We start from the raw sequence: 11,159 nt of genomic DNA on the forward strand, positions 1-11,159 counted from the left end.
CACCGGGTTGTCATTTGTGTCTCTTTGAGGTCACTTTGTGTATCCTTGTGTAGTTGTTTTGTGTGTGTGTGTGTTTTTTATATCAGTTTATTTTCTTATTTTAACCTTTATTTAACCAGAAAAGCACTTTCTTCAGGCAGCAACATAAGTTACAGACAGAAGAAAAAACACAGAATAAGAATGTACAGCTCTAAAGCAAGCAATATAAAACACAAAGTAAGATCACTACAAAGAAAAGCCAAAAATGGGGAACTGCAGGTGGTTGGGCTTGTGCCCGGTAGTCCGGTTCAGTCATCCATCCAAGCAGTGAACACATGTTAAAAGTGTGCTCTCTCATATAAAATGATTAAAAAAACAAAGCCATTAAGTTAGCAGAGCAGACAGAGAAGAAAAACCTAATTTCAACAAAAGTAATTAAACAAGGAGATTAAATGGGTTTATATTTTGAATGGGATTTTACACTTCTCGGTAAAAGAGTGGAGATAAAAAGAACGCAAGTAAAAATGAGCAGAGGAATGGCCTTTATTGCAACATTCAGGTTTGGCAGCATTGTTAGCAAACAAAAGGAAAGGCTCTGGAACAAGTAGGATGCTTCATCTGTGATGGATTAACTGATCATTGGTCATAAAGGCAAAGTGCCGACCACAGGATGACCTTCAGGCAAGTACAAATGGCATAATCTGTGGTGAACATCTCTCAGAATACAAGTGTTTGTTCATTCTCTCCAGCTGTTCGGCAAACTTTGTCTTAACAGAATTTCTAGACTTGGCTTTGATGGACCTAAAAATCTTGTTTTGATAAAGTAATTGTTCAGGGATGGTTTTGGTATAAACTCATAACAAATGAAGCTTTCCTGATTGGTCTTAATTACACAACTACATTAAAATAATGGAGAGTTGTTCATGTCCAGAGCTTATGGTCAGCCACAGAATGCCTCTCTTAAATATCCTCCGTTTTCATTGGCGAGTAAGACACTGGAGAACAGATGCCCTGCAGCCATAAATAAAAGAAAAGGGGAACAAAAACAATCCTTCTCAGTTGTTTAAACTTGAACTCCAGCGGGCTGATAGGAGGAGGGGTTTCGGGGTCATCGGTGCCAGAGTGATTCCCTTCTATGCGATGCCTCCCATCGCACATCAAAGATCCTCAGCATCAGCAGATAACTGGCCGACCCGGTGAGCAGAAACAGCTGGGCCAGAGCAAAACAAAGATGATATAAGCGGCTTCCTTTTTGGTGGCGTCAACAATGATAAGCCCCGGGCCTATATCGTGCTTGAAGCGCACTACCCCCCCCCCCCCCCCCCCACGCCCCACCCCACCCCCACCACAACCACCAGCACCGCCAAAACCAGACAATTTAGAGAGCCATGTAATGCAAGAGGAAACATAAACTGTGATCTTTTGAACTCTGTCAAAGGAAAAGGTCTGGCTTTTGTCTCCATAACCATTTTGGGGAAGTAGTGGGAGCGACTTTAAGTTGCAGGGACTGTAATCTGTGAAAACATTCAAACATGCCCTCATGACAACAAGGGAGAATAAGGAAAGTATATCAGAGCAACACAGGATGTGATTGGACATAAAAATGATGTACATGTGAGAAGATTTCTCCTTGAGTTAAAAGTCTGACAAATTGTGTCCTGGTTCCTCTGTTGCCTCTGTGGAAGACACAGAGAGCTCATTTTACACCAGCCATCATGACAAATCTCTAAAACACAACAGAACAGCACACTTACGCACTTCCTGCAACAAATAGAGAGCAAAACTCTTAACATCTCATGCTGACAGACACGACAGCCGAATAAAGATGCTTCTCAAATGACTCACGCTGAGCAGAACAGTACAGACTGCGGGGGCTGCAGACCTTACACATGGACAGAAGATCGTTTCTAAAAAGATGAAGTTTTCCTGGACGTTACCCAAAATGGAGGTAAACATTTTTGTGGAATGTCAAATTTCCCGTTGGATTGAGCTGACAATGCTCCAGGCCTGAATGAAGATCAAACTTCAGATGTTGCCGGGAATAAGTTTTGCAGGAATAAACATGTTTACAGCCTGGTACAAAAATGGTTTTGGTCTCTATAGCTAATTTCAACAGTCATGACAACTTTATGGAGTGATTATTTTTCCATAATTTACCCATTTACATTCTATCAAGGCTTAAAGCTACGCATATTTAAGGGCAGGGCTGCTTCAGTGATAGGCCGTCTGAGAGGTGTTGCAGTCTAAAAGTTTCTTTATGCTTCTGCGTACACTTGATGCAACGTACGCACCGCATTTGCTGTGTGCCTATAGTTCATGTTGGTCTATGTCGCTACGCAGTTCCCCGCCAAAGCGCTTGGGAGCGCGGTGTTCTTTTATAGGCCTACCTAGACTCTGTGACATCTATGGTTATTGCTTGTTCATTGTTTGTTTATCTTCAGGTTTTGCTCTAGTCACAGTGAAGATAGCGACTAAGAGAGAAAGACTGTTGCTGGAGCTCGAAATGATCGATATTGAACAACAAATGCTCTTATTACAAATGTTACGACGATGACGACGACGTAGAGAGAGGCGGCTGCGACGATGGTCCGTTTGAGGCGGTGTTGTGGTACTGCAGCAGGAACCTTGCGAAACGCCGGAAATTATGTAGTCTGTGTTGGTTACAATGTTTTGGAGGTGCACATCGCATCTCTGTGTCGGTCACAGAGGGACGCAACGCCTCCACGAAGCCCTCTGCGTCGTAGGTTCGCAGAAGCATAAATCTTGCTTAAGAGTCACATCCATCCCCTCACTCCTTCACCGCCCTACTTGCATGTCCAGACATGGTCACCTTTAGCTCCAAGAAACCAAGATGGCGACAGCCGAAATGCCGAACTTGAGGCTTCAAAACAGCAATCCATAAACCAATGGCTGATGTCATTGTAGGTACATCCATTATTTACTACAGTCCATGGTTTAAACTTGTGTATGAAACTTTTTATTTTGCTGCTCATATTGACCAGGACTCTGTGTGGCAGAAGAGGTGTTGTATCTCAGTGTGACATTTCTGGTTGAATGAAGGATCAAAAGAAGACTTGGTAGCACACATTAAACTTAACATTCAAAACATTCAAAAAATCTTATTCACTTTGTTCCCCCAAATCTATATGTTCAGTCATTGGCTATGTTCGTACAACAAGCGTTATTGCTCAGTTTGGATTTATTGCTAATTAATGGCTGATACTAGATTACTAGACTTCCATTGTGAACTGGTTATGGTCCTGAACTGACACGCATGCACAAAATAACAATGACAAACACCTCACATACAGCACACTGTTGTACGGAAGTAAACAAGACCACTGAAGTCAGCACTGATGGTTTCATGTGTAAGTTAATGTGCAATAAGAGCCAGCAAATTCATGAGCAGCTGATAACGAGGATGAAAAGAAGGAACGCCAAATTTTTAATTATGACTTTTTGTGGAGCTATGGCTGCTAGTTCTGTACGGAGGTGTGAGTGGGTGCAGAGTCAGAGCCAGGAGTGGTGGAATCGTGACGTGAGCGGCTTCACTGAAACAGATCTCATCCAAAATTTCAGGGATGTCAAGAGTTGCTTTTAACTACATCTGTTCACTGCAGCTGTCTTCCACGTTCGTATTCACAGAGTGACCAGCACAGAGTTGTGATCCAGAGTGACATTAAAGTCAAATATGACCGTTCAGACTGAGGTCTCATTACAAAAAATCAGTCAATAAACTTTTTGTCCATTAACAATGGGGTTCTTATATAATCTCAAAAAATGACAAGGTTAATGGGATAGAGCTGTGTGAGGACTTATACAGGATTATGCTAATGGGAGGTCTAATATGATTACTGTGTGCACACGCTGTAGGATGATGAGATTACTTTCACTGTTGGATGGTGAATACTTGTTATGTTAATGCATGTCTATATGTGACAGTTAACTTCTCCTAATTAACCCCCCTTACTTTGACTGATCTGACTGGGGTGCAGGTCCACTCAGAAAATGAAGACTTAGCTTTGGCCGCATGTTTTTAAATTGTAAATTGGCAGCCTGAGAGTAGGACTGGTCTTTTACAGCTTAACATGCGGCAAATAATAGACGAGGTCTGTCATTTGGTAATCTCTGAGTGAGAGCTGTACAGTGATAATCCTTTTGCACGTCATTAAATAATTTAGTTGGGTACTACATCAGCAAAATATTGTGGCTAGTAAGCTAACCAGTAAGTTAATAGCTCGGCGGCTATGTTAGCACAAGTTCTTCGCTGTAGTCTGAACAATAAGTTAACAATGTGTATTAATGAAAAATATTTGTACCACATTTGTAGCAGTTCTGTCTCATAACTGACTGTAAACCTGCTTCCTCTGTGGCACTGGTTACAATCCTGAAGAGCAGGGTTATCCAAAATTATGTGGTGCAATGAACATAATGTGTGAGTTTTCACTGGCCTCAAATGTCAGCACTGATGAGAGGGTTTGCAAGTAAACAGTCTAAATTTGTGCATCAAAATTCACATGAGGTATACTCTATAAAAGAAGCAAACCAAAGATATGTTGCATTTGCACCTTTCATAGTATCATATCAGGGTTTCCAATGTGACGTAATAAATTAACTATGGACGTGGAGGGGATGGTAGATGGCGTGTCACCTAGGCGAGACTGCTGCCAGAGTGCAGACCACTGTTTGAAACCAACAAACAACAAAACCAGTGAGGCATCATTGGCATTTCCAGCTGTAATTGCGCCACCAAAAACCTGTATTTTAAGCCCAAACATGATCTTTTCCATTTCCACCAGTGTTTGTGGCACCAATCCTGAGTGTTTGTAGCAGCACATTGCTGTGTTTCCTATCTGCATTTTAGCCACCTGATCGGGATTTTTTTTACTGACCCATTCCTGCTTCTCCAGCGGCTTTTGTGCCACCAAATGTGGGTGTTTTAGGCAAAAACATGATCTTTTCCTGACCAAAACTAAGTGGTTTTTGTGCCTAAACCTAACCACATCTTCACCACAGCACTGTTGAGAACATTTCAGTGTATCTGTTACAATTTTTTTTAAGGTTTGCAGAAATGTACAATCCGAACTTTTTTGTGGCAGTTAATTTTGGTTCATTATAAATTTTGGTGTTATCATGGCCCATAGAAAGCATCTGTCCATCCTGTTCAAAGCACTTGGCACATAGCAACAACACTGTCCCCGATTATATTGACTTTGGAGAGCAGGAGGGGCCACCCAGACCCCCTCATCCCCCCAGGGCCATCCAGAGCCACAGCCGCGTCTGGTGAAAGTGTGAGTCGAGGATCTCACAGCCAGGCTGTTACGCCTCCATCTGGGCCCCTGAATTAAACATCAGTTAGGCAGACAGGCTCCCTGCCTGAAAGCTTCAGGCACCAGGAACTGAGGCCAATTAACCCATGCCCGCTCTATTCAGACCTTACTTTGTAGCCAATTAAGAGGGCATATTACAGAAGGGGATCAAAAGGGATGATAAAACGGTTGGGTTTGATTTGGCATCAGGCACGTAGGGAACTTTTTTGCATAAAATCATACTGACAGAAGGGGAACACTTTGTCCTTACAGAGATTGCAATTATTATAAGCTAAGTAAACATGTTCAAAATGCCCTGGGATAATCGTTTATAATAACTGGGCCAACATGAACTTTTGTTTCCCCAAAGCTTCTAAGAGCACTAACAATGTTTGCTACCAGCAGGTTGAGAATAACAGAGCTATTTTTGTTGAAGCACTGAACATGGAAACTCTTGCCTTGACATCAGGCACTGTGTCACATTATGTCACGATGGCATCAGACGTAAGTTCATCTTCACTACAGCTCGCTTCCTCTTCTCCATCTCTGACGCCCGTCTAGTGTGAGGAAATACTTCTGCAGATGAGCCGAGAAGAGGAAACACATCAAGAGCAGAAGTGAACAGAATCAGGACAGTTGTTGTTCTTCTACCATTGTAACAGATGGAGATGATCGCAGATGTGGCACAACCACAAGCTTCCAGTCCAACAGCCGAGTGCGTTGCTATATTTCACAATAAAATGTACTATTGAGAAAATCCTGTCTCTAAAGATGCCTCATTAATTATTTTCCTGTCAGGAAAAATAAATGGATTTTATAGAGGAGCTATGAGGTGGAAACACCACTTTCCCTACGTTGTGAATGAGAAAAACATTTGTAGGTTAACATGATGCAGACTGTGGTTGATTTACCTCTCATGGAGCGGTGCTATGAGTTTCCCCCGAAGAATATGTCCTTCATTCCGTGCAGGCTGTAAGTATTAGGACAGTGATATGTTTTTCATTGCTTTGGCTTTAAGCCAAGGCATTGAATTTGAAATGAAACACTTGCTATATGAGGCTGTGGCTGTTCACAGTGATATTAGGTGAAGGACTTTTTGCCTTTGGAGGGAATGGAGAGGGGTTTATATGAAAATGAACACAATGACTACATGGTTTTTCAGATAAGGATGTAAATACCAGTAAGTTAAAGATGGAAGTGAGTGCGTTGACCTCGTGTTATTTTAATTTTATTTCAAACACAATGCACAGAATCACAAGGGAAAAACTAAACTGTCCTTATACTTACATGTGAAACATTTTGGATGATATACAGTTCCTACAGCCACTAAGGGTGCTTTCACACCTGCCCTGTTTGATTCGGTTCAATCGAGCTCAACTTCATTTGTCCCCCCAAGTCAATTGGGCAGGTGTGAACGCAGCAATCACACTTGGGTGCGCACCAAAACAACCAGACCGAGTCCTTCTTGAAGAGGTGGTCTCAGTCTGGTTACAAACGAACTCTGGTGCGGTTCGTTTGTGGTGAGAACATGTTCCAACCTGGATCTGAACCAAATGCAGTCACATGACACATTGTTTGGGTTAAACATGAGCGGAGTTTGCATGTTCTCCCCGTGTCAGCGTGGGTTCTCTCCGGGCACTCCGGCTTCCTCCCACAGTCCAAAGACATGCAGATTGGGGACTAGGTTAATTGGAGACTCTAAATTGTCCGTAGATGTGAATGTGAGTGTGAATGGTTGTTTGTCTCTATGTGTCAGCCCTGCGATAGTCTGGCGACCTGTCCAGGGTGTACCCTGCCTCTCGCCCGATGTCAGCTGGGATAGGCTCCAGGCCCTCCCGCGACCCTCAAGAGGATGAAGCGGTTAGAAGATGAATGAATGAATGAATGAATGTTACAGTCCTGGAGGATTATTAATGTGCACCTCCTCCTGTACTGCCTTAATATGCACATTCAGCACATCCAATGCATCAAAACATTGTTTTCTAGTTGGAGCCACGCCTCGTTTTCAAACTGTATGGTTTGCCTAAAATGAACAATGACAGCAATATAGTCCACGATGAGCAGCGCTAAAATCAACCTGCGTAGTTGTCCCTCCATTGTGACATTAGAAAGTGTCACACTTATCTTCCAAGTGTACTCTTCTTCAACGTTTTGTTTACTTCCTGGATTTTCCCACATGGAAATTCTGACCAATCAAGAGCAACTTTCTCACGCAACGCTTTTGATCTGGTCTGCTTGTAAATGCTGTCGTGAGAACACGAACCAACTCTAGGCAATTATGCAACTCTGTAACAAAATTAGTCCCTGATTCGGACCAAAGCAAGACAGCTCTAGGTCTGAAAGCACCCTTTGGGGTGGGGAGAATCCACCCTGAAGACTTTTTTGGAAACTTTAAAGCTAGACTGACCATGTTTGAGCATTTTAAGCAATATTTGAATATTGGGGTGAACGTGTCCCCCCAGTATATAGAATTACTGCCTAGTTCTCCGGAGCAATTTTTAATTGACAGTGATTTATGAGTGAAAGGTGCTTTTTTTTTTTTGTTTAATTGTTGTTGTTTTTTTAACTGAGATCCACGGGCATACAGGGAAGATGGATCATTATTTAATAGCCTACAATACTGACAAAAAAATCAGATAAATGTTTTCATTTCCCCAATGCATTGATCTTTTGCTGGTGGTGCCGACACAACTGTGATGTGTGTGCTAAGATGGGGAATGTAAAAAACTGGATCATTAAACCCTTCCAGCTGAACAACCTTCATTGCATTTCTGTGCAAGTTTTTTTTTTACTTCAGGTACTGTACATTGCAGAATTTAATCAAAAAGGTGTAGTGGGAATAGACACCTTCTTTGGCTTATGTCAGCTTTGATATGAAACACAAGCATACCATGTGTCTGCTCTGCTTTTCCCCTCTGTCTGTGAACCTGCTGCTTTCAGCGCGCGCACACACACACACACACACACACACATGTTCCTATCTGTGAGCTGGCAGGGAAAATTCTCAGAGATATAATCTTTACAAGATTTGTAACTAGGAATTCATTGCATTCAGCTCTCAGTACGCCCCCTCCGAATAGCTAACATTTTACACCAATCTTTCCCTTCAGGGTAGGAAAAAGTGTAATGACGGTGAAACTAAAAGAAACAGGTGTTCTTCTTGCTATAGGTGTCTTTGAAGGTCCTGAGAGTTACAGAGAGATTGTGAATCATTGCTAATTGCATTAAATTATAGTTGTGGGGTGCAAAATGAACTCATTCTGGTGTAACTCCAGCCAGCACAGCTATAATGGTACTTTGGATGCTGCGAATTTTAGAATGACAAGGGTATGTCTGGCTGTTACCTGAACAATGACTCTGCTTTGCTGGAAATGCTGTAGGGGATTTACAGAACGCTCACTTGATTATGATGATTAGGGAACATTTCAAGAACAAATTTTTTGATTTATTGTCTTGAAAATATGCCAACTCAGTTTCAGCTCCACCAAATTAAAGACCAAAGCAAAAATGTGCCACTTGGAGATTCGGATTAAAACCACAGAGCCAAATAAGGTCAGAATATATCTGGGTTTGGCTGGAGCGTCTGTTATTGTTTGTTTAAAGTTACAGACTGTTGTGCAGCTTTCTGTACAAGCTCCTCTCTCAAGAGAAGATTTACTGAAATGATTTAATTACATTTTTAATTGACAGCATAGCCCCGTCTCTAATTACAAAATACGCATACTCTCGAGTTGAGCTGCTCAACTGAACGCACCAAAACAAAAGCATTTGCAACAGATATTTACACGAGGTGGTGGCCCCTCATTATTCAAATGCTTTATCAGAAAAGGCAGCCCCTGACTAAAGCAATTTAGTGTAGACAAATAAAAGTAATTTGTATTCTTTGACAGGCAAAAACCAATAACCAGGATGAATAATGTAAAAGCCAGCGGGGAAATATCTGCCTGATAATAAATCTTGGAACTCCCTTCATAATGTTTCAGTAACTTAATATACTCTGTATCTTTAGTTGCTGATATATTAAACTGTGCATTGGTGGCTGCGTTCTGTTTGCAGAACACACGTCAAGCCGGTTATAACCTGATACAGTTATTCATGTAGTGTCTTTCAGATCCATATTGATTCACAGTATGTGCAGTCTGAGATGTTCATCTTAGCAGTTTGACATCATGTTAAATAAGCATAGTTTAAAATAATCTATAAATGTCAAAGTAAAGCACAAGTTGTTTCATGTTTTAATAATTAAAACATGCATTTCATGATGCTAAGAGTGGCAGAATTACTTCAAAACTGACTCATCATCAACACCGGCTGTTCTTTGGTGACCCTTTGCAGCAAATCCACCGGTGTTTGTGGCACTGAACCTGGGTGTTTCTCCCCTACACACTGCAGCATTTGAGCCAGCTAACCTGTGTTCCTTTTACTAACACATTGCAGCACTTCCCAGCTGCATTTGCATCACTGAACCTGTGTGTTTCCATCAACCCATTCCCCTCTTCCAGCAGCTTTTGCGCCACCAAACAACCACATTTTACTCTGAAGTCATTGAAAACCGACACTTAGTCATTGACTCCCAGCATCAGACATCAATGAAAAAAGCCATCCTTTCACACTGGCATGACAAGCGGCCGGTCACCGTTATTGTTTAAGGACACCCGGCAGTGTCAGGGTGAAACATGGCTGGACAACAACAAAGGTGGTGGAAGTCCAAGTAGGGCAGGCGGGAGTGGTGCTGCTGGTGTTCACTTCCTGTTAGATTGTTAAGCCAAAACCTGTTCTGTTTTCCTAAACCCAACCAGTAGCGTGTGTAAGCAAAAAGGAAAAAAGTCGCAGTGTTGTACTGACATAGTGCATTTATTTTGAAAGCGACTGTATGCAAACTGTACATTTCCTGTGAAAATAGAAGTGTATTTTGAAAACAGACAATGTCATGTAACAGGCTGAAGTTGACACGGCATCCACGAACGTCAACAACCAACACACCCAGGGTACTGTACCTTGCACATCAGATCTCGACATGGAAAGTCCATGACCAGAGGTCGGTAGTAACTAGTTACATTTACTCAGTTACATTTACTTGAGTAACTTTTTGGATAAATTGTACTTTTCAGAGTAGTTTTAATGCAAAATACTTTTTACTTTTACTTGAGTACAATATTTGGCTACTCTACCCACACACGCACACACACACACACACACACACACACACATACATATATATATATATATATGTATGTGTGTGTGTGTGTGTGTGTATATATATATGTGTGTGTGTGTGTGTGTGTGTGTGTGTACACACATATATATATATATATATATATATATATATATATATATATATATGTGTGTGTGTGTGTGTGTGTGTGTGTGTACACAGTATATATAAGAATATATTTGTGTTTCTTGTGCCTTGATTTATGTTATGTTTGTAAAGATTTAATTTATTTTTGTTTTAGTTAAGGAGTATCGTTTAAAACACATGAATTTGCAGATTATTATTTTTGATTGATTCATTACGTTCATTTTCTTATTTTACAAATAAATCAGACGTTACTCAACAGTTACTCAGTACTTGAGTAGTTTTTTCACCAAATATTCTTTTACTCTTACTCAAGTAATTATTTGGATGACTACTTTTTACTTTTACTTGAGCTCCTCTACCCACCTCTGTCCATGACCAAAAATCTATATGTGACAAGGTTGAAGTGAGAATGTGTTGCACCAAATGTGGGTTCTTTTTGTGCCTAAACCTATAATCACACCTGCACTATACTATAGGTTACTAAGAAACATGAAGCTTCAACGTATCTGCTTGAGTTAGGGTAATATGTTTTATATATTAGTGTTGATACAAAATACAAGTTACCAATA

Source organism: Epinephelus fuscoguttatus, linkage group LG4, assembly GCF_011397635.1.
Source record: "Epinephelus fuscoguttatus linkage group LG4, E.fuscoguttatus.final_Chr_v1".
NCBI classification, from domain to species: Eukaryota; Metazoa; Chordata; class Actinopteri; order Perciformes; family Serranidae; genus Epinephelus; species Epinephelus fuscoguttatus.